We start from the raw sequence: 24802 nt of genomic DNA, 5'->3' as shown, positions 1-24802 counted from the left end.
GACTCTTAGTTTCAACTCACATCATGAGCTCAGGGTCGTAAGATTGAGGCCACTTCAGCGTCCATGCCCAGCAAGGAGTCTGCTTAAAGATTCTCTCTCCCCCTCTGCTCCAGCCCCCGCCCTTCTCAAGTAAATAAATAAATAAAATCTTAAAAGAGGATATGGTGACGTGGAGGAATGCATATCACAGAGAAGGAGCTTCTATTGCAAACAAGGAAGAATTTTCTACCAGTAAAAGTAGTGCAAGCTGCCTCATGAAGAAGAGAAATGTTGGTATCACAGAAAGTTCTAGTGGCAACTAGATAACTGTTTGTCAGGATGTTCTATAAGAAATTCTATAAGAAATTCCTGCCACGGGGCGCCTGGGTGGCTCAGTCAGTTAAGCATCTGCCTTCGGCCCAGGTCATGATCCTGGGGTCCTAGGGCTGAGCCCCATGTCAGTCTGCTGCCTACCTGCTTCTCCCTCTCCCGCTCACCCTACTTGTACACACTCACTCTGCCTCTCTATTTCTCTCTCTCTCAAATAAATAAATAAAATCTTTAAGAAAAAACAAAGAAATCCCTGCCTTGAGGGGAATGTGAGCTACCTAACTTCAGTGATCCCTCCCTTCCTGCTTGATTTTGAGACTCTGAGATTGACAGACATCAAAATATTTGTTGAAAGTTCTTTAAACTGTTCCAGCCAACATCCATTAATGAAAAGCAAAACAGAGACAATCTAGAAAGATTGTCCACCTCTTCATTTTTTAACTTTTTTGTCTCTATAGTTTACACCTCCAGAAATTTCCCCTTACCCAAGCCCCACTTCCCTGATGAATATCCCCAGACACATTAAAACTAAGTTGTGGGCGTTGTGTATTCTCATGGTCTTCCTGCTGTAGAGTGTACGGGACTGTCTCTGATGCTGGGGGTATGCAGGGTACAAAGGAGCATAGATCACCTCATCTACTCGGTTTTGACAGGTAGCATTTCGACCTACCGGTGAGTCTCCTCCAGGCCATTGATAACCATCCGAAATCGGACTTCATGAATAATTTGATTCCTCCTGTTTTCCCAGAGAACCGTAAACTGTAGTCACTTGGTATCATTTGCAGTTGGTGCCATCGTTTTCATAGAAGGCGGGCTTTGAAGATTTGTTCTACACATTTCCTACCTGCTATCTCAACACACTTAAGGTGTTTGGGAGTCAGGCATTCCATAAGACCAAGGGAAAAATTATTCAAAGCTCAGGTTTCCGGGTCTGACTTCCGGGTTATAATCACACCTAATGGCAAAAGGGTGGCATTTCACATGGTAAAGAGCGTGGTTTGCTCCTAAACGAAACACTTATCTACATCCATCTTCTACCCGAATTTCTTGGCCTAATCCATCAAAATGAATTGGGTTGTATCTGGTCTCGATTGCTGGGGTTTCCTCTTCGTATAGTTTAAATAATTGTTCTTTGTCTTTGATTGTTGCTGGATGTCCTTTAGCAACATAACTAGGAAGTAAACAGTCCTCAGTCCTCAGGCCAGCTTCCTGTGAAAGTCTTCTTTCCAGAAGGCGGCCCCTGCTGGGATCCCCCCAGAGTCTCGGGAGAATGGCATCTGACAAATATGGCCAAAATCATAGATCTCTTGGCTTAAGGACATCTTACATATTTATGGAATGACATCTCTTTCCATCAAGATTCATGATCTAGATTTTCAGCTACCAAGAGGCACTCCAGCCATTGGCCTAGCAGGTGTCACATTAATGTGGCCTTTTCGTTGTTCAGATTCACAGAACAGAGTGAACCAAAGTCAGAGGCAATGCAAACATATAGTTAGAAGCCAACCACCCTCACAACTAACTTTTCCTCTTTCCGATTTCAAAGACAGCACTGCAGAGAACCTACTTCATCTACAAAACCATAACACGAGTCAGAGAAAGTTTTGTAAGCAGCATTTCAACTTATGACCCGATACATTTCTTGAAGCCTGAATTTTAATTAGTATTCTTCTAATCATTTAGCAAACACTTTCAAAAAGGTCAGTCTGTAACTGTGTCACATGTTACAACCATGAATTTTTAAAACCTTATTTCCACATTAGTTTGAGGGCTAAAAAGTGAAGCTTGGAGGTTAAAGTAAAATGGTTGATATATAAGAATTCCGTGACAAACCTTAATTGTGCAATTGGGTGCTTTATAGGACAGCCCATGTCGTGTATATAACAAACTGTATCTCTTGCTGTTAGTATGATGTCAGGATTTGTGTCATGAGATGCCTGTTTTTAATGCAAATTACAGCTTACACGCAACTGTTGAGTTGCAGAGCCTGGGAGACTTACTAAATCTGTTATTAACAATTCCCGGAAATTGATTACCTGAAGAACAGTCAGATCTTTACTATTTTGTGGCAGAGATGATAAACACAACTGTTAGTTGTCAGGGTAATTTTTTTTTTCCTCTAAAAAAACATTCATTAAAACTGCTGGAAATCACGCTGGTTAAAACAGGAGTTCTCAATTTTCCAAGTACTTCATGCGTCTTGGAGGAGAATTCATTATAACAACAGAGCACCCGGCCGACTCCATTTGCGTGAAACAATGACCTCTTTGGAAATGCTGGATGTGTAACAAAATGAATGTACACTGCCCTCACAGAGATAAAAATATTGATCTTAGGAGCATCACAGCCTAAAGACTACAGGTTATTGGAAAATAATGAAATCTCTCCTCTCTGTTCCGGCGTCTTAAAGTCCCTGATTATCACTAGGATACTTAATTATCCGGCGAGCACATCTTCAGTAATGGGCAGAGTTCTAAAGAGAAACAATCAAAAATTTCTGGTTTGATTTTTTTCCTTGTTGTTTTCTCCCCTGAGAGGTTAAAATCAAGTGCCTTCCTCCCTCCCGTAATATAGTCTTGAGTCAGGACCGTCAAGAAAACATGATGCTGGAGGTCAAGAAAAACCTTAGTAGATTCAAGCCACCTGGTAATTAAATTTAAAATGCTCTTCTTTCTATAAATGAAACAAGATGGGATCAGGAGGGAGACAAACCATAAGAGACTCTTAATCTCACAAAACAAACTGAGGGTTGCTGGGGGGTGGAGGGGTAGGGAGAGGGTGGTGGGGTTATGGACATTGGGGAGGGTATGTGCTATGGTGAGTGCTGTGAAGTGTGTAAAACTGGCGATTCACAGACCTGTACCCCTGGGGCTAATAATACATTATATGTTTATAAAAAAATCTTTTTAAATTATAAAAAAAAAATCTTTAGGGCCACCTGCGTGGCTCAGTCAGTTGAGGGTTCAACTCTTGGTTTCAGCTCAGGTCATGATCTCATGGATCATGGGATGAAACCCTGCATCGGGCTCTGTGCTCAATGATGAGTCTGCTGGAAGATTCTCTACCTCTGCCCTCCCCACTCCTTGCCCCGCTTCTTGTACACACATGTGTGCTCTCTCTAAAATGAATAAATAAATCTTTTTCTTAAAAAAAAATAAAATAAAATGTTTTTTCCAAATTAACCAGACACCATCTTGGTTACTAAACCAATTCCCACTTTCCTGCTAGTTTCCTGGACTCATGATGGTGTAATGAATTCTTTATTCTGAACTGACTCTTCTTAACCTAATTCCACTGGATTTGGAAAACGAAAACAACAGCAAGACCGATTTCCTCTTTACAAAAGTTTCCCTTGTATGTAAAGGCTGTAGGGGCATTGGTAGGTTAAAAGTAAAAGGATAGAAATAATAAACCTTAATCTTTACTCGAGGTATAAATTACAGAAACTGCTATGGCCCTATTAATATCAGACAGAGGACAAAAGGCAAGGAGAAGTACAAGAGATAGAGAGGGAGATTTTTGGTAATAAAAGGGTCCACTAATCAGAAAGACAACAATTCTACATGTGTTTGCACCCCATCGCAGAGCACAGAAACACATTAAAAAACAAATTGCTAGAGGGAGAAGTTGGGGATAAAAAGCATAGTTAATGATCTTAACATTCCACTCTCAGTAATTGATGGACCAACAGACGAAAGTCCAATAAACAGAGAATATACAAGAGATTAAACCTGGAATATTCAAGGAAGTCCCACAAACCAAAAGAAAAGGACAGCCCCAATAGAAAAATGGAGGGAAGATACGAACAAACAGCTTACAGAAGAGGAATCCCAAAAAGCGAGCAGGCAAATTTAAAAGACACTCCAATGTGTTCGTAATCAGAGAGTGACAATTATACCAGCGAGGAGATACATGTCACATCTGTAAGACTGGCAAACATTTAGGAATTGGGATGACTCCAAGCGTTGGAAGGGATGCGGAGATGTGAAATTTTCATGAACTACTGGTAAAAATATAAAAAGTTACAGCCATTCTGAGAACAATTTTGGCTCTTTTTAGTCAAAGTATTACGGGCCCGATGACCCAGCAATCTCACCCTGGATATGCATCCCTTAGAAATTCCCAGCAGATCCAAAAAGGGACACGTACAAGGGTGTTCCCAAAAAGAACACATACAAGCCCGGGGTTATCAATAGCAACGGGGTAGGTGGCGGGGGTGGGGGGAGTGGATGGTTTACTGGGCGCGCAGTGATGGCACACCTTGGAATGTTAACTACGGAGGGAAGCAAGGACACAGAGCTCATTTATATAAAATATAAATGCATGTCCACAAATAGCAGTGCTCATTTTGGAAAAACCCTGACCAGCAAAAACAAACTCATTGACTTAGCATTGTTCCTTATGGCGAGGAGTGGAGTAATAATGGAGATTTGGGGTAAAAGGAAATAAAGATGAAAACGCAGGCACAGGAGGAAGAAAGAAAGGGAAAGCAGGATGCATAAAAACATCCTACACACACACACACACACACACACACACACACACACACCATTTAGACAACACATGCATTTGTAGTCAGAAGGGAATAATCAATGATGGCAAATCCAGTAAACAGATTATTAACATTGTGTAGGAACTTTGTCAATGCTTACGATATCATGCTTAATTTTAAAAAGATATACATTTTATCACAGTAAGAATATGACCATTTTCTAAAAACAAAGTGTTTACCTACGTATATACATAGAGAAAAAAGATCAGAAGGGAAAGACTTCAAATGCTAGAAACAGTAGTATTAGGATGATGTGATTATGGATCCTTGATTTCCTGTTTCGATTTCCTTGGTTACATTTATATACATTTATTTTCATGGGCTCTGTTTCATAATTTCTTTGTAGTCTGTAATCTCATTTCTCTTTCTTTCAGATAGAATATTGATCCCTTATGAACAAACACAGAAAAAGGACAAATTTTTACCTGAAATTAAAGTGGATCTAGATATTTCCCAGATCTCAGACTGACCAAAAAGTTGGTCAGTTGGAACCCCGCCTTCGTACCTAAGCGTGGAATACCAGTGTCTCGGTGACCCCAAGAGTGAAGGTGGTGTGTGGGTTCTCCTGCTCACGTGGGTGAGTGAACATCTTTGGTCTTCTCTGGGATCTGGGATCCTGCTAACAGGGTCTTATGGCTTGTACCTCGAAATAGAGTCTGTTAAAAACAGGAAGCCACCCATGGTGACTTGTGGTCACTCATAGACAGACTTCTACTGTGTTCTCAAGGGGGGCTGTGTGGAGTTGAAGTGGGGAGCAGTTTGTTTTCCTTCTTCTTTTCTCTTTTAAATGTTTAGGGTGATTTTCTTTCTATTTTCAAATGGCCAGTTGTCAGCCTAGAGACTTATTTTGAGAAATTGTGCTGTGATGTCTTTGTTTTCATTCTTCACTGTTGGTAATCCTAAAAGCCAGGAAGAACCATTTCAATGGGAGATTAGCCTAGTGTAAAAAGGGACAGCATCAGGGATGATTTCAAAAGAGTCACATGTTCCGATTTTGTTTCGACCCACAGCCGGGACCATTTTGTCACTTTCTAGTTTAAATTCCAGTGGTTATTTGCAGAGATGTATAAAGTATGGATTATGAATGAAGACAAAACCGTGGAATTTAATCTGCCAAGGGACCCTTCCACAGAAGCTTTGCAGAGCTGTAGACGCCAAATTCAGCCGGCAAAGGAATCCCCAGAGAGAGGAAATAAATCTCAAATATTGTCCGCAGATGTGCAGTAATCAGAAACCACCCATATAACACGGGACGGTTCCGTTTTGGGTTTTTTTTTTTTTTCCTCTCCTCTCCCCTCCTAATTTTTTCTGATGTCTCTTTCTACTCTACTCTCCCTTGCTCCTATCTCTGAAGACGCATAATGAAAGGGTGTCTCTGGGTCTTATCAGACATCTGTGGTTTTCTTTTCCCTCCATAACTGTCAGAAAAAAGAAAGTGGATAGTAGTTATCTGCAAAGTATCCTGTATTTCACCTTTATTATCTGTATGCTACACTATCCTAGATCTAACCCCTTGACAGTAATAAAGGGAAAATCTTTTTAAGAAATTGATCTACCATTGCTGCCTATTCTTCATGAGAGGATGTGAGCCTTTCATTTATTACAGAATAATCGTCCCGAAGCCGAAGAGTGTGATGTAATATGCTAAAAGCAAATTTTGAGCCAACCGTCAGGATGCACGCCGGCCAAGTCCACGGCCAAGCTTCAGTTGTCCTGCACAGATAGTGACCAGGCTCAGTTTGGGTCCTGGCCACGCAGAGAACCAACAGCAACGTGCTACACTTCGACCGAGCACCTTGGGCAGGGTGGGGAGACGAGGGAAATTGCCATCCCTTAATTCACTTTTATGTGGTTGTTTTAATGAGATTGCTTTGGAACTTGGCAAAATAGTTCTGGAGCTTCTCTGGAAGAAGTACCTTGCAAGAATAAGAAAAATCCTGAAATAGAAGAATCACTCTGGAGGGCTTGCTCTGGCAAATACCAGAACCAATAATGCGGGTTTCTGGAACAGTGTGTGTCCTGGCCCAGCAACAGACAAGTGAAATAGACTAGAGTGCAAACCCGATCTTAGAGAAGACATGGTGTTCAGGGATGATGTCTGCAGTCAATGAGTGAGAGATGGATTATTTAATAAGAGGATATGGATATGGAAAAATGTACCAACTATTTGTAACCCCACCTTGGTCCCTACCCCTCAATAAATTACAGCTGGACCAAAGGGTTCAATGTGAAATTGTAACCGTCACTCTAACACTGTTGGAACAAAACAGTGGGGAAGACTGCTACTCTCTTGCAATAAAAACTTCCCCAACATAAACACCCAGGCCAGAAAATTGAGAGATAAGATCGAATATTTTATCATATGGAAACATTTAGATGTCTTCATGTCAAAAGATACCATCAAGATTAAAGACACACTAGAAGCTGAGAAAATATTTGCAAGATACATGGCAAAGGATTCACATTGTTAATTTGTTAATATAACGATATGCACAGGGAATACCAAACAGAAAAATGGGTACAGGACTTGAACGAAGGCACACGTGGTGTTTAAACGTGTAAAAAATTCAGCTCACTAATACGTAAAGAAGTGAAAATTAAAACTACTGTAAAATACAGTTTTTGTGTGCCCAGTTGGCAGAGATTGAAAAGAGTAATAAGAATAGTGTAAACAAAAGTATAGGGTAACAGGTACTTTCATATTTGGTTGAGGGGAGAATAAATTGTTAAACCTGTAGCAGGAAAATCTGGTGGTAACTCTCAGAATGTGGTAATAGTAATAGTAACCAGCACTCTTGCCTTTTATTGACTTTAGTGGGCATCGTTGCTAATATTTTATTATTTAGCAGAAATCAGCTATTGTTCAGTATGACATAATTTACACACATCCCATACGCACAATAATTTATATCTAGGAAATATCTGTTTATTTCTGTTTTACTGTGGGCTTCCTCAAAATAAGGAGAAGGTATTCTGGGACACCTGGCTGGCTCAGTCAATAAAGCCTGAAACTCTAGATCTCAAGGTTCTAAGTTTGAGCCCCATGGTGGGTGTAGAGATTACTTAAAAATAAAATCTTAAAAAAAAAAAATAAACAAAAATGAGCAGGTGTTGAAACTTACTAAATAAATGTTTTATATCTATTGATAATATGTAATGGAATACATTAGTAGATTTCTTACTATTAAATCATCTTTACCCTTCTCCTTAGAACGCCTCTCAGTCTTGGTATCCCTCTGGTAACATTCCTTTAATATCCCATAGACTTCATATTTCAGTAGAGGATTCCAATTTTTACCTGGGGTTTGAGTGAGATTGTCCTGCTATTCATCTGTCAGTATGCTTGTTGGTTTGGGGCATGCTCTATTTTACAAATTCTGGCATTCAAACAAGATTTTAGAAGCTTTTCTTATTTGTCTGTGCTCTCCAAGAGCTAATGAAGCGTAGGAATTACCTGTTCCTTGAAGGTTTGAATGAACTGACCATGAAACCCTCAGGGTAAAACCTTTACACACGGATTTCTTAACTTCCTCCAGCCCGTTCCTTAGTTATTAGCCCACTTAAATTTTCTAGTTACCTTTCAGTTGATTATGATCTTACTTTCCTTGAAAATTATCTACCTCATCCTTACATTTAAGTTGATTAGTATAGAATTAAGCAAAGTACTATCTTAGTGTCCTTCAAATTTCATCAACGTCTGCACTTAGTTTCCCTGTGTGGATCTGAGTTTTGTGTGTTTGGGCTTTCCCTCCCAGATCTTGACTAAGCTAGTTAATACAAGGCATTAATTATCCCCCAACCTCCCGAAGAACTCTCTCTTATATTTATTAGTTATGCCATTTTCTAATTTATTACTATGTAATATTATGTCTGTTTTTACTTCTATTTTCTCAAAATTTGCAATATATATATATATATATATATATATTTGTTTGTTTATAGAGAGGAACAGGCAGAGGCGGAAGGAGAGAATCTTAAGCAGGTCCATGCCCAGTGCAGAGCCCAGCTTGGGGCTCAATCGCACGACCTTGAGATCATGGCCTGAGCCGAAATCAAGAGTGTGACACTTAACCAACTGGGCCATCCAGGCGCCCCGGTGAGCTCTCTTTTAAAACAGATTTTAGGGGAGCCTGGGTGGCTCCGTCAGTTGTGCGGCTGCCTTTGGCTCAGGTCATGATCCCGGGGTCCTGGGATCGACCCCACATCCAGCTCCCTGCTAGCGGCGAGCCTGCTTCTTCCTCTCCCTCTGCCTGCTGCTCTGCCTACTTGTACTCTCTATCTCTGTGTCAAATGAATTAAAAAATTAAATTAAATTAAAAAATAAACAGATTTTAATTTTTAGAGCGGTTTTAGGTTCATAGCAAAATGTAGCAGAAAGTAGATTTGTTTTTATTATCTGAATTGGATACTCGAGTTATATATTTTTCCTTCTTATTTAATAAAGTGCTTCACAGAAAATGTCCATGGAGTCCAATTTCAGCTATATTTTATTTTTAAAATTATATTTTTGTTACTATTTTTTAATTTAAATTCAATTAATTAACATACAATGTTTTATTTGCTTCAGGGGTACAGGTCTTGATTCATCAGTCTTATGTAATAGCAGTGCTATGACAATACACACTGTCCCCAATCTCCATCACCCAGTACCCTATCCCATCACCCCCACCCCCACCAGCCCCTCCAGCAACCCTCAGTTTGTTTCCTATGATTAAGACTTTCTCTTTTTTTAAAGATTTTATTTATTTATTTGACAGACAGAGATCAAAAGTAGGCAGAGAGGCAGGCAGAGAGAGAGAGGAAGCAGGCTCCCTGCTAAGCAGAGAGCCCAATGCGGGGTTTGATCCCAGGACCTGAGATCATGACCTGAGCCGAAGGCAGAGGCTTTAAGCACTGAGCCACCCAGGCGCCCCCTGATTAAGACTTTCTTATGGTTTGTCTCCCTCTCTGGTTTCATCTTGTTTAATTTTTTCCTCCCTTCCCCTCTGATCCTCTGCTTTGTTTCTTAAATTCCACATGTCAGTGAGATCATATGATAATTATCTTTCCCTGTTTGACTTTTATTGTCAGTATTTCCTAGATATTTTATATATATATATACATATATATATATATATGTATATATATACACACACACACTTACAGGTTTTATCTCCTTTTTAATTTAAAAAAATGGGTTAAAAGGGAGATTGTTTAGTTTGGAAGATTTTTGAATTTATTTCTTTTCCACCTTTGTTATTAGCTCCCAGAATATTTGGCAGAGACTGTGGTACTTTTTCTTCCTTAGGGAACACACTCAGTTTTTGTCATGGTTCACCTATGGAAATGTGTAAATGTACCACTGGCACTTGAAAAGGTAGACTGCATAAAATTGATATATCGATTAGATCTGCTTTGTTAAATTACGTTATTCACATTTCTACCTGTTCACTTTTGTTTCCTATTTGGTCCCGAAAGAGTTTTAAAGTCTTCCATTAAAATTTTGTTTCTATTTTTTTCCTCCTGCATTTCTTGAGTTTTTTTTTTTTCCTTTATATATGTTGATGATAGATTTTATTTACTTAATAAAGATTAGGACAACTTTATCTTGATTGTGTACTATAACCTTTGTGTTAGTGAAGACTCTTTACATTGGAAATGATAGAAACCCTGACTCAAACTTGCTTAGATAATAAATGGAATGTACTGGTTTCAGTAACTAATAAATCAAGATTTAGGTGAAGTTTGATCCAGCACCCTATTTAACACCACCCAGATCTTGGTTTCTCTCTCTCTCTTTCTATTCTGTCTTTTGGAGTATCTGTGTTCTTTTGCAGTCTCATCCCAAAGCTGAAAGCAGGTGATCCCCAGCTCAAGACACATGGCCAATAACGGAAGAAAGATAAAGTCCTCAAGGGGATTTCCCCTCAAGGGAAATCAAGACAATATTGGGGGAATAGGTTCTGGAAAAACAATCAACAAATGCTCATTCACTACCTTCATATCAATTGTCTCATGCAATGCCTCTTTCCTTGAATTTTTCTTTATGTGATTTTCATACTGTAATCTGTTTTTCTCATTCTGTTTGCCCTATCTTTGCCTATCCTATACAGTACGTTTCCATATGTTTATCTACTTAAGTCCTTTAGAAATGAAACCACATCACTGAGCACACTTAGAAGTGATATGTCCAAACGACCCCTTGATACATCTGCCCTTCAAGAAAAAGGTAACCTTTCTCATGACAACTGGTGATCTTTTCAGCCTTGACATCTGTGGAATGCTTGCGCTTGTGGTGCCCTTAATTCTGCACCTCCAGGTTCAGAGAAGCCCCAGTCGCTGTCACAGCTGTCGTGGTCTGGGCATCCCTGCACATCTGCCCACTTTCTGCCGCTGGGACCATGGCACTCACTGTGGCTGCCCCTTTATTTTCAACCCCCTTTACTATCTCACATCTCCTTTCTCTTGCTTCTTTCCTCCAGGGTAAATGCCACTCTCATGTCTGAGCTCACGAATCTCCGCGTTCTACACAGAAGGCTGCCAGGCCCCCACACACGCTGTAGGTGTCCTGCCCACATCCCCCAGTTTTCACCTCTACAAGCCAAAGGAGGAGCGCAGTCCTGCCCACAGGCTTTGTCTCCAGATATGGACACAGGACAAACCAGCCATTTGAAGAGGGATCGCCTGGGAGGCAGTGTCACCTACTGCCAGGGAAGTGGTGACAGATACCCACTACCTCAGTGTGCGGTTGGGTTGACTTCTGGCTGGAGGTCCCAGAGGAATGGAGCCCACCCCAGTGACTGGCTCCATAATTCATCCTTTTTTGGCTTCCTTGCTTTCCCTGTCTCAGCTCCTGGGATCACCTTACAAACAAAATACCTTAAATCCTTATCTCAGAATCTGCTTCCAGGGGAACCAAAATCAAGACAGCCCTCTGAAGAGAGGAAATGCACTACTTTAACATTTGTCCCGAAAAACAATGTTTATTTAAATTATTTGATGAGGGGCGCCTGGGTGGCTCAGTGGGTTAAAGCCTCTGTCTTTGGCTCAGGTCATGATCCCAGGTCCTGGGATCGAGCCCCGCATCGGGCTGTCTGCTTGACAGGGAGCCTGCTTCTCCCTCTCTCTCTGCCTGCCTCTCTGCCTACTTGTGATCTCTGTCTGTCAAATAAATAAATAATCTTTTAAAAAAAAATTATTTGACGAATATTGGAGAGTGTTCCTTTAATTTCTAAGTACAGTCGTCTTACTGATAGTTATAGCTTCTTTTGGATAAACTCAGTTAAACACAACAGCATGCATTGAAAACCTTCTCTGTCCACCATGCTAAGTGAGGTGCCAACGAAGATGTGAGAATTAAGAAGCATTGTGTCGGCCCCCCAAAGCCTTAGAAGAGGGTAATGAGCCCCTTACAAAAATCTCTCTGCCTCTAAGTGGTATTAGTGTTTCAGAAATTGGAAAGTGTTTAATGGGAGGTTTTTTATCTTTTTCTTTTGAAAATCTATTGTTTTTTTAATCTATTGTTTTTACAATCAAATGCTGACTAGACACAAAAGACTATGAATTAAATTTGAGATGTAGATAATAGAAAATTGATGATCATGGACCCATCACCCAGTAAGGAAAAAATGGCCAACTGCCTTTGAAGTCAGGCCCTGTGTGTCCCTCCGTGATCTTCTGTTTCCTCCCACCCCCACCAAGTCACCACGATCCTGACTTCTGTGTATATCACTCTTATTTTTCTTTATAGTTTTAATATGTGTTTGTCACCCTAAACAATATTAGTTTTAGTTTTGTTTTCAAACTTTTGTACATGGGTCCTTCCCTTTTTCCTCTATTGGTTTAGAAATTATGCATCTCATTTTCATTATTTTAATAGCTACCCTAGGGATTTTCACACACACGTTTAGTTTTCCAAAATGTGTAACTAATAACTATCTTTACTCTCCTCTGAAACAACACAAGGCCTTAGAGCACGTTAATTCTGAGCACCTCCTCCAGACATTAGCTTTATTTTATAAGAGGTTTTTTTTTTTTCCAACCAGGAGAATTGCTGATATTGTTTCCTTCAGCCCACGTTTGTTTGGGTGCATACTTCCTTCATTCTTTGCTCCTTCTCGCATCTCAAACCTTCCATCCTGATCACATTCCTTCTGCCTAACATCCGTCTCTTAGAATTTCCCATGCTTTGAGCCTGCAGATAGCAAAGTCTCTCAGTTTTCTAGAAAGATATTTTATTGGGTACATTACTCTAGGTTGATAGTGATTTCCTCTTAGGGTGATGATGGTAGCGTTCTACTCTACTTAGGTTTCTGTTGTTCCTACACAGAAATCAGTGGTCAGTCTAATGGTCACTCATTTGAAGGTAACTGAATTCCCTCCGAATATTTTTTAAGCTTGTCTCCGTTCCTGATGGTCTCCAGTATCATTATGGTGAGCCTATGTGTAGGATTTCCTCTTCTTTTTCTGTCTTGCTTGGGCTTACCTGGGCTTTCTCATTCTGTACACTGGCATCTTTCATGCACTGTGGGAAATGACTGATGATTATCTCTTTAGATGGTGACTGTGTGCCATTTTCTCTCTATTCTCTTTCAGAAACTCCGATCAGACTTATGCTGGACCATCTCTTTCCATCCTGCACATCTCCTTGTCGTTCTTTCTACTTGTCCATATCTTAATCTCTCTGTGCTTCCCTGGGAACATTTTTACACCTGCCTTTTAGTTTACAGATTCTCATCAGTTGTGTCTAATTGCCTTCCATGGAGTTTTCAATATTAATCATTTTGGTTTTCATTTTAAAAATTCTATATGCTAAAATTTTCAAATCTGCTCAGTCATTATGTATAGTTCCTTATTCTTTAGTCATCATTTCATGTACTCATTTTATTTCTTTAAACATTTAACTTTATTTATTGTATATTCTCTCCTTGTTAATTTCAACAACTGACTTTTCCTCTTGCTTATTTTCTTGTGGCTTTTACTACATGTGTATTTCTCAGGAGTTTGTAGGGGTGGGTTAGTTGAGACCCAAATTGACGGTGGGCTTGCCCAGAGAAAGGTAATTTGCCTGTGCCAAGCACTTAGGAAGACAATTAGCCTGGAACCCCTTTAAATTTGCCTGAGATAAAATGGCCTCAGAATAAAGTTGAGGTGTAAACCTTGTGCTTATAGACTCTCATGGAGGAACACCTTCCCTACCACAATGTTTTAGAAAGATAATTTTACTTGAATTTTGTGGGATGGGAGAAAAGTGTTTTAATTTCTAGTCCACTCTAATACTATTGATATAACCTTTTAGAACAGTTTCTCAACCTTGTCACTATTGACATTTTGGACCAAATAATTCTCTGTTGTGGGAGGTTGTCTTGTACATTGCAAGGTGTTTAGCAGCATTGCTACATCCAGAAAATGCCAGTAGACCTCTCCAGCCATGATAATCAAAAATGTCTCCAGACAATGCCCCATTTAGCCTGGAAGACCAAATCACCCCCAGTTAGGAAAGAACTACTACTTTAGAGTACCAGTAGGGATTCTCCTTTTAGACTCCATCTTCATATAGATCTTGAACTTTGCCTTCCATTCCCAAGGAGTTATGAAAATCAAAGTTCAACGTTTTCTATTCATCAAATGCTCTCTGCTCTCCAGAAGAAAACTAACCTACCTCAGCAGGTAGTTAGGTAATGCCTAATCCATTGACTGGTGTCCTTACAAGAAAAACAAAATTAATACAGACACACAGAGGAGAACCATGTGAAGACACAGGGAGAGAAAGAAGAGGACCATCTGCAAGCCAAGAACAGAGGACTCTGAAGACACCAACTCCACAGACACCTTGACCTCAGACCCCCAGACCCCAGAATTGTAAGAAAATAAATGTCTGTGGTTTAAGCCCTTAGTCCATGGTACTTATTATGGCAGCCCTAGCAAACTGATATGTCTCTTCACTTTGATTTTCTTATATTCATAGCGCACTCTTAGTCTGACTAGCTTACAAACCGTGTCCAGTTAGTACCTGTGATTAGAACACATTGCCAGTGAGGCCAAGGTCATGGACTGTCACAGGGTGGAAAACACATCTCCATCACCACAAAATTCCCCTAATGCCAAAGCAAACACTAGATAAAAATGTTTGCCTAGCACAAGGCCAACCTAAAAGAAAGTCTGCTAGCCCATCAGTACTTCTTAGAAAATATCCATGAAGTCCAGATCTCACTGATGATGACCTTATCCTCTTGAAGTGAGTATATTCTGTTTTTCATAGTGGTTATCTTTACACTTCCTGGTTAGAATCTAAAAGCTGATTCTCTTGTTACAAACCAGCATGATATGTCCTTGAAGGTGAGATTCCGACCTATCCTAGTGATGGAGAAGAGAATTTGTCAAAACCTACATTAGTCAGGAGAAACATTGAAACTCTGGCTGAGCATGCTCATTTACAGTTTACTTGAATAAATCCTCCCAGTACTCAGCCAGATAGGAGACCCGAATCCTGACCCCACTCACCTTTGCAAAAGACCAGCAATTGCAGGGAAGAGAGATGTAGGGGAGGTTCCTGACACCCCTTGTCCAATGGGTCTAATTTCCATCTCCCACCCTTTTGCTGCTATGTATTTTCTTTCTTTTATTTTTCCTTTCTTTATTCTTTGTTTTCTAATCAATAACTCATGGAACACTAAAGGGGACTTGCACTGGCTCCTTGATTTGCTGTATACATCACTTGAAGTGTTACATTTTAGAACCCAATTTTTAAAAATCATTTACACTTCAGAGTAGAAAAATAGCAACATTACTAGAAGATTCAATTAAATTATCCCAGGTTAATGCGTTCACTGTCAGCAATGAATAACCACAAGTATATAGCCAATGAATAGACTATAAAGCTCTATTTCTTTCGCAGATCTATAGTCTATTTTGTGAGCATATTAAAATGTATTTTCTAATAGAAAAAAAAATGAGATGCCCTTTTGTTTACTCCTTTTTACAGCAAGTTAGTGTCTATCATTCCCAGGACAATGGTTTCCCTAAAACTACAATAGCTTTTATCTTTTCAAGCCCCAGAGGACACTGGGAAAATCTCTCACTTGGGTTAACTTTGCTGAATATATTTAACCAGTAAATTATTTGCCTTCCCAACTGGAAGAACCAATATACATTTATGTTCTAGGAATGGTTTGTTTTACTAACTTTATGAGTGAAGACCTCAATAGTAGCAAAGCCAAGGGACATTTAATTAAGTTATATTTGCTTTTTCATGATCTTTAGCTCTAGCTTATAAATCAAGAATCAATGAGTACTTAATTTCCTCTTATAGCATTAAAAGTAATTGCTTCATAAATTCACTTTAGTAATCCAAATATTTGCACACAGTACAGCACAAAGAGAAGTTGTTTCACTGATGAGATCCTAACTTTTATTTTATTAGTATAAAATGGAGCTTGCTCATTTTATAGCTTATGATTTTCCCGGCTGCCTCAAATTCCTTTTTGAAGCAGACAGGATATAAATTTAAAATAAACACAATTATGACTTTGCTTGAGGAAAAAAAAAAGCCAGTCTACTTATTTAAAATATAAAAAGACATCATAGTTGTAGATATATTTCTGCTCAGTAGAGTATAACTACAATGGGTAAATTCTTTTCCCCAAAATTGTGTATGCTCGAAAAGCAACAAAAATATTTTCAAGCCTGACTTAACCCTCACCTACATATTTTATTGTGGAGGAGGAAGGGGGAGGGGAAATCTTCATAAAATTACTATCCGTGCCACTAAGCCATTGGCCATTTCTAAGTTAGCTCTGCCCCAGAAGATGAACCTGTTTTGTGTTCTTTAACTGTCCTGTTCATTATGTTTCCCTAAATTTAGATAGCACATTATGATCTCAAAACTCATTTATAGTCTCAGAGTTGCCCAAGTCTCCATGAAGCAGAGCCCATGTTCCTGGTGGGACTAAAGGAAGTTAGGAGGGGCCAAACAGGGAGGAAGGCATCCAGGTGTTTGGGCGGCAGGCCACGGTCACGGCTGCCCCATAGCTACTCCCACCAGTGCACTGTTTCATCCAACACGTATTTTAACACCTCCTGTGTGCCAGCTGCTTAAGGAGCTTATGGTCCCGCTCCAACATGGATGAACCCAGAAAACATGCTGAGTGAAAGAAGCTAGCAGGCAAGACCGCATATTACCTAATCCCGCTCCTATGAAATGTCCAGAATGACAAATCTATAGAGGCAGAAAGCAGATGAGGGGGGGCCCGAGGGGGGGGGTGAAGAGAGGAATGGGGGATGGGGAACAGGTAAGGTAGGTGAGGTTTTAATAGAAATGTTTGAAATTGATTGTGGTGGTAGATACGGAACTCTGACTATAAAACCAATGAATTGTACATTTTTAAATGGGCAAATTGTATGGTGTGTGGAGCATACTTCAATTAAGTTGTTTTTGGAAAAAAAACAAAACAAAACAGAGTAACTGGAGAAGCCGCACCGGCTGCCCCCGGTGGGGCGGTGGCAGTGGCGGTGGCGGGGCGGGAGGGTGGGGGGGTGCAGGCTGATCTCTTTTTTCCCAGCTGTCCCCTGCCCACTGGCCACCACTGTGCACATGGCTACGTTCCACAAAGGCAGGACCAGCCCTGGCTCTGGGGACAGCCCCGGGGACCACATGATGCCACAACGTGGTTCCCTCCTTTAGCCCCCACCCAGGGTCCCACTCCGACCTTGTTGAAAGTGTGGGGCAATCGCAGCATGGATCTGTGGTTAAGCATGATCATCCCTTTTATGTCCTTTCATTGTCAGACACCAGGCTCCTTTAGGATCAATGATGGCAACCCAGCCCCAGAGGTAGAACACATAGACTGGACCCTCCGAATGGACTGACGCCCATCAGTACAGGGGACCCAGTCCCTTCTGACACCAGCCCCAGTGCTCTTGGCTTGCGCCCAGCTCCAAGAAGTTCCTGGAGGCCCCCTGCCAGGCATGCCCAGGGCCATGCAGATGCACTCAGCAGATCTATAGTTTAAATGACCTCATTCCAGAAACTTACCAGTAGAAAAATTGCCACTATGATTTGCCTTGCCTTAACGAGCCACACTCTCTCCACCTCCCTGTCTGTGCAGGTAGGTCGCCCTGCTCACAACCTGGTGGCAACTTAAATACCTCCCGGCAGGTCCCACTGGGGGCCACTTCCTGGGGAACTGGTCAGTAATTTCTTCTGTGCTCTCTTAAAGGTGAGAGCACTCATTTTGTGGTACGATTGGTCTTTTCTGAGTCAGGGAGTGGGATCTGGGAACACCCACTTCATCTTCCCGTGGTCCCAGCCCAGGGCCCCATGCCCAGGGAGGTGCCATCCTGCTGGGGTTATTCGACTTGAATTGAGTTCAGTCCTTTAACGAACAGAGACTTGGATGAGGAGCGTGTAGGCAGAAGCGACAGAGTGCTCCTTCCAAAAGCCTGAAAGGAAAAACAAGCGTGTTTCTTCAGTGATATCAAATGAGACAAAGGCAAGAAGAAACCGCCTGAGGTCACAGACAACCATCAGAGTGGAAGATTTCCACTGGAGCGCGATGGAATAATCAAGATTTATTTTTAAAATATTGTTATTAAATAAACATTATAGAAACTTTTGCATATCCAACTTATTTATAGCTTAAGGCATGAAAAACTGCATTAGTATGTTGAATTATAAGAATTCACTGCAGCCTGCTAGCTGACAGCACGTCAAATTATTTGCAAATATTTTCTGGAACAGTAACCTTGAAGGATGCCAGCCCCATTCAGTGTAACCTTATCACAAGACAGGAAGGGAGCGTGGAGACGAGTCCAAGGCAAAGGACGATCTCGTTCCCAGCAACCTTTGTCGGCTGTTTGAACAAGGAGCTTATCCCCCATCTCAGCCAAAAGCCTTGCTTGGATCTCTCGGGTATTTACCTCTCTCTCTGCTGTACTTTAAAAGGATGCTATGCAGAAGGCCCCCTTGAGAAATGGCGCTCTGGGCGGAATTTGTGAGTACATTAGTCACATTTAAGAGGCTTTATTTCCTCCAGTCTGCAATAACGTCGTTCTGTGAAAATTATGTAATCATTTTAACAAAGAGTCTCTAATTGACATGAAAAGGCAAAGTCAAAATAAAAATGAATTTCAGCGTGAGGGGTACGGACCCTTCATTCTCACTGCATCGCCCCCCGAGCAGGGTGGGGGAGAGCAGCTCCCCAGGACCCCTCCATTGCTCTTGGCCTTGTGAGAACGGTAGTGGCAGATTCCTCCCGGGAGTGATTTTTCTTTAATATCCAATATCTCCACCTTTCAAACACCTCCAGAGTGTTCCTTTTCTTCTAATATTCAACATTATCTTCACTACTTTAAATATCTTTCTTTCCCGCCCCCCCAGGAAAAGATCTTTCTTTTGATGAAAGTTATTACAGCCCATTGAAATCATCGAGAAGTGGTTGGCTGGTTTAAAAATTACATCTAGATCATTTAGCAAGGTTGGCACAACACCTGACTTCTGAAATCAGCGTCTTGCCAAATATTTTAGCCATATCACAGTTGCTAAGCTAACGAGAAAATGTTAATCGCTTGGCACAAATGTGGCCATGTTAAAATTAAACAAAATTGATTGCCTTCAAAATAACCTTTTGTTTTTGTCTCCAAAAACCTGCTTTGCACATTTGGTAGAGGTACGAACTCATTGCTCATCCTGACACTAACATCTTTCATGTCTTAAACAGGTTCTGTGTTTTCCTTTGTTCTCTCATCAATAACAGCGAGCCCATATTTCACGACCATTCAGTGAATTCAACAGTTGCTTCGGCATCTACTGTTTGCTCTCGGTGCGATGCTGGTCGGTGTGACTGCAGTCCCCGGTGCCCAGACACCACCCTTGCGGGAAATGAAGTGCTATGGGGGAGGAAATACTAGCCTATCGATTGTAGCCAGGGCACTGTCGCTACGACATAACATTTCTGAATGAGTTTCCCGATTAATATAAAAGCGCACATACTTCTTTCATTTGGCTTATCAATTCTAATAGGTTCTCAACAATGTGTTTTTCAAAAGCACATCTACCCAACTGCCATACACCTGACCCTGTGGGGAACGAAAAAGGAGCAGAAGATAGAGCCCCCCTGCCACCAGATGAGTTCATGAGCTAGTTCAGAAGACAAAGCTTACAGTTCCTAACACTGAATAAGAATGAGCTCCATAGGGTGCCTGGGTGGCTCAGTGGGTTGAGCCTCTGCCTTCGGCTCAGGTCATGATCTCAGGGTCCTGGGATCGAGTCCCGCTTCGGGCTCTCTGCTCAGCGGAAAGCCTGCCTACCCCACCCCCTCACCTGCCTCTCTTCCTACTTGTGATCTCTCTCTGTGAGTCAAGCAAATAAATAAAATCTTAAAAAAAAAAAAATGAGCTCCATAGAAATCATCATACCAGAGCACAAGAAAGGTCTCAGGAGAAGAGAGGAGGAAACAAAATTCATTGAACACCTACTAGGTACTAACATGGTTTATACATTCAGAGAATCTCAATGTAGGTATCCAGGGGCACCCCAGTGGCACCCTGTGGCATGCATCCATCAGGGCCATGGGAAAATGTATGTGTCATAGAAAATGTCTGAAACTGTTCACTACTGGGGTGAAGCTTTTTATCATGTTTGCCCATGTCATTTTTTAGATTAATATATTTTGCTTTCAATGAAAACTTGTTGGTTAAATGCACATACACACACTTGAGCCTACTCCTGATCTACTGCTCCAGAATTTCTTGTGTTCTCCACTATGAATTACTAGCATGTGTTGGTGATAATAGTTCTAGATCCTAGTTGGAGATACTAGTAACTCATTTAATCCTTTACCACTGAGGAAACTAAGGCTCAGAGACGTCAAGACGTTTGCTCAAGAGAACAAAATCGGTGAGTGGCAGACACAGAATTTGGGCACAAGGTCTCTCCGTGTCTACTGAGAAAATCAATGGGTTTTGTCATTTATTCCATTAACATGGTGCATTATATGGATTGATTTTCAGGTGTTGAACCAAACTTGCATTCAGTCCTAGGATAAATCCCACCTGATCATGGTGTATACCTTTTTCATATGTGGCTGGATTCAGTTTACTGATATTTTGTTGAGAATTTTTGTACCCATATCCATAGGGGTATTGGTTTGTAGTTCTCTTGTGATGTCTTTGTGTGAATTTGATATCAGAGTAATACTGGTGTCTAGAATGATTTGGGAAGTGGTCTCCACTTTTCTACATTTGGAAGATTTAACAAAGAACTGGTGTTAATTCTTCCTTAAGAATTGGTGGAAATCACCAATGAAGCTACCTGGTTCTGGGCTTTTCTTCGTGGGATTTTTTTTTTTTTTTAACTAATTCAACCTCCTTATATTCAGATTTTCTATTTCTTTTTAAGTTAGTTTTGATAATTTCTGTTCTTAAGGCAATTTGCCCACTTCACCTAGGTTATCTGATTTTTTTGGTGTACAATTATTCATAGTACTACCATGTCATCCTTTTTCCTAGTGGTAATGTCTTCAGTAATTCTGAGACTTTTTTTTTTTTTTAATTTGGTCAGTTCAAAGATTTTTCTTTTTGGTTTTCATTGCTCCTCTCAATTGTTTTTCTATTTCTATTTCATTTATGTTAACTCCAATCTTTATTATTTTCTTTCTTCTCCTAGGATTTAATTTGCTCTTTATAGTTTCTTAAGGGGGAAGTTTATGTTATTGATTCAGGATAGTTTTTTCTTCTCTAATATAGGTATTTTATGTCGTCTAAGCACTATTGTTGCTGTGTGCCATATGTTGGTATGTTGTGGTTTCATTTTCAGTCATTCAAAGAATTTTTCTGATTTCACCTGTGGTTTCTGGCTTGATCCATTGGTTATTTGGAATGCGTTGTGTAATTTCCACATATGGGTAAATTTCTTCAATATTTTTCTGTTATTGATTTCTAATTTCATCCCATTTTTGTATGATTTCAAGTTTTGTAAATTTATCAAGTCTTGTTTTATGACTTCATATATAGTTTATCTTACCTGTTCCATTTTTTACTTGAGAGGAATGTGTGTTCTGATGCTGGGTGGAACGTTCTGTAGATGTCTGTTAGGTCTGCTTGGTTTACAGCATGGTTAAAGACTTCTGTTTCTGGGCGCCTGGGTGGCTCAGTGGGTTAAGCCGCTGCCTTCGGCTCAGGTCATGATCTCAGGGTCCTGGGATCGAGTCCTGCATCGGGCTCTCTGCTCAGCAGGGAGCCTGCTTCCTCCTCTCTCTCTCTGCCTGCCTCTCTGCCTACTTGTGATCTCTCTGTGTCAAATAAATAAATAAAATCTTTAAAAAAAAAAAAAAAGACTTCTGTTTCCTTGGCTATCTTCTGCCTGGTTGTCTCTGTTATTGAAACTGAGGCATTGAAGTCACCAACTATCATTGTTGAATTGTCTATTTCTCTCTTTAATTCTGTTAGTTTTGGCATATTACATGTTAGAACTCTATGTTAGGTGCATAAATGTTCATTGTTGTTATATCTGCTTGATTTCTTGAACTTTTATCATTATAAAATGTCCTTCTTTATCTCTAACAATGTTTTGGGACATAAAGTCTATTTTTTCTGTTATTAGTGTAGCCATTCTATCTCTTTTTAAATTACCGTTGGCATGCTGTATCTTTTTCTATCCCTTGATTTTCAACCTACTTTTGTCCTTAAACCTAATATATGTCTCTTATAGACAGTGTGCAGTGGAATCTTTTTAATCCATTTTACCAATATCTCTCTTTTAATTGGAGTTTTAATCTATTTACATTTAATATAATTACACAAGATAGGATTTATGTCTGCCATTTTTCTGTTGTCCTTATCTATGTCTTCTGTCTCTTTTGTTTCTCTATTCCTCCATTGTCACCTTGTATGTTAAGTATTTTCTCAGATACCATTTTACTTCCGTTTTTACTACTTAAGCGTTTTCAAAATGTAGGGTTTTTTTCTTACTGATTGCCCTAGGGATCAAAATTAACATCTTAATTTACAACTTAAATTACAACAATTTGGATTAATACCAACTTAATTTCAATATTATACAAAAACTATGTGCCTGTTCTCTCCCCCTTCTTTGTGCTGTTATTAGTATTCAAATGACATTTTTATACATTCTATGTCAACACAAATTTATAAATATTGATTTATACAGTTGTCTTTTATATCAGATAGGAGAAAAGAAGACTTAAAAGTACATTAATGCTCTCTTTTATAATTACTTTTACCAGTATTCTTTGCCAGTATTCTTTTTTTCTTCATATGGATTCAAGTTGCCTCCTAGAGTCTTCTCATTTCAGACTTGAGGACTCCTTTTAGTATTTCTGGTGGGGCAGGTCTATTGGAAACAAAATGACTCAGTTTTTGTTTTTCTGGGAATATTTTAACTTCTCTATGATTTCAAAGGATAATTTGCTAGATTTAATGTTGGCTTCATAGTCTTTTTTTAACATAGTTTCATTATTATTATTATTATTATTATTATTTAGAGAGAAAGAGAGCATGCAAGTGGTGGGAAGGGCAGAGGGAGAGGGAGAGAAAGAATCCCAAGCAGACTCCACACCCAGCACAGAGCCTGATGCATGGCTCGATCCCATTGACCCTGAGATCACCACCTGAGCTGAAACCAAGAGTCAGACATTCAACCGACTAAGCCATCCAGGCACCCCCTTGGTAGTCTTTTTCCTTTGACACTTTAAATACATCATCCCATCATCATCTGGACTCCATGGTTTCTAATAACTCAGGTGTGAATTTTATTGAAGATCCTCTGTATGTGATGAGTTGCTTCTTTTTGCTGCTTTTAAGATTCTCTCTTTGATTTTGGCTTTCAATTGCTTGATTATGATGTGGTTAGTTTTTTTGGGTTTTTTGTTTGTTTTTTGTTTTTTCTGTCTTCAGACTGGAAAATCTCAGTTGACCTATCTTCAAGTTTTCTTTTTTTTTTTTATCTTCAAGTTTTCTGATTCTTCCCTCTGCTTATTCAAATCTGCAATTGAGCCCCTCTACTTTATTTTTCAAATCCAAAACTTCTATTTGGTTCTTTCTCATAATTTTTGTCCCTACCTGATATTCTCTATCTCTATTTGGCAAGACATCATTCATGTTCTTTCATTTAGTTCTTTATACATGATACAACTTTTTCAGTTTTTTTAACATATTTTACTTTGTCTGGTAAATCTGATGTATGGGCTTCCTCAGAGACAGTTTCTATTGACTTTTGTCTATTTGGACCACACTTTCTTGTTTATCTCCAAGCTTTGTGTTTTTGTTTCTTTGTTTGTTTCTGAAAACTAGACATGTAAAATAATATAATGTGGCAAGCTCTGGAAATCAGATTCTCTCCCCTCCCCAGGGTTTGTTGTTGTTGCTGCTGTTTATTATGGTTGCTTTTGGCTTTTTATTATCTTCTCAAACCAATTCTGTAAATTCTTATTCTTTGATATGTGACTAAAGTCTGCACAGGTAGCTTTGTTGTCAGCTAATCATGGGACAGAGATTTCCTTCAATGCCTGGAACCAATAAATCTCCCACTCTTTGATGAGGGGCTCTGTGTGCATATTGAGCACACCTTCAATACTCAGCCAGGTGGTTTACAATCTGCTTAGCCTCACTTCCTGCTTATGCAGAGCCTCAAAGTTCTTCAAAGTTGAGAGCTTAGAGCCTTCTCAGGTCTTTCCTGAGCATATGCCTAGCCCTGGACATGTGTACATCCTTAAATATGTGCATGGCCTTCCAGATTGTTAATAATGTATCAGAGATCAAAGCTCCCTGTCGACGTCTGATTTCCTAGATTTTTCTTTGAAAACTTTTGTTTGTGTATTATTTGCCTCAACTCTTATCTGTCACCTCATGAGAGTTCACTGTGTACCAGACACTGTGCTGGGTACTGGGAGATACATGATAGAGCCCCTCCTGTTGTGGGGCTTGTACTCTAGATAAGGAGATGGC

This window comes from Neovison vison, chromosome 2 (genome assembly GCF_020171115.1).
Source record: "Neovison vison isolate M4711 chromosome 2, ASM_NN_V1, whole genome shotgun sequence".
NCBI classification, from domain to species: Eukaryota; Metazoa; Chordata; class Mammalia; order Carnivora; family Mustelidae; genus Neogale; species Neogale vison.
This window is presented reverse-complemented; position numbering follows the sequence as displayed.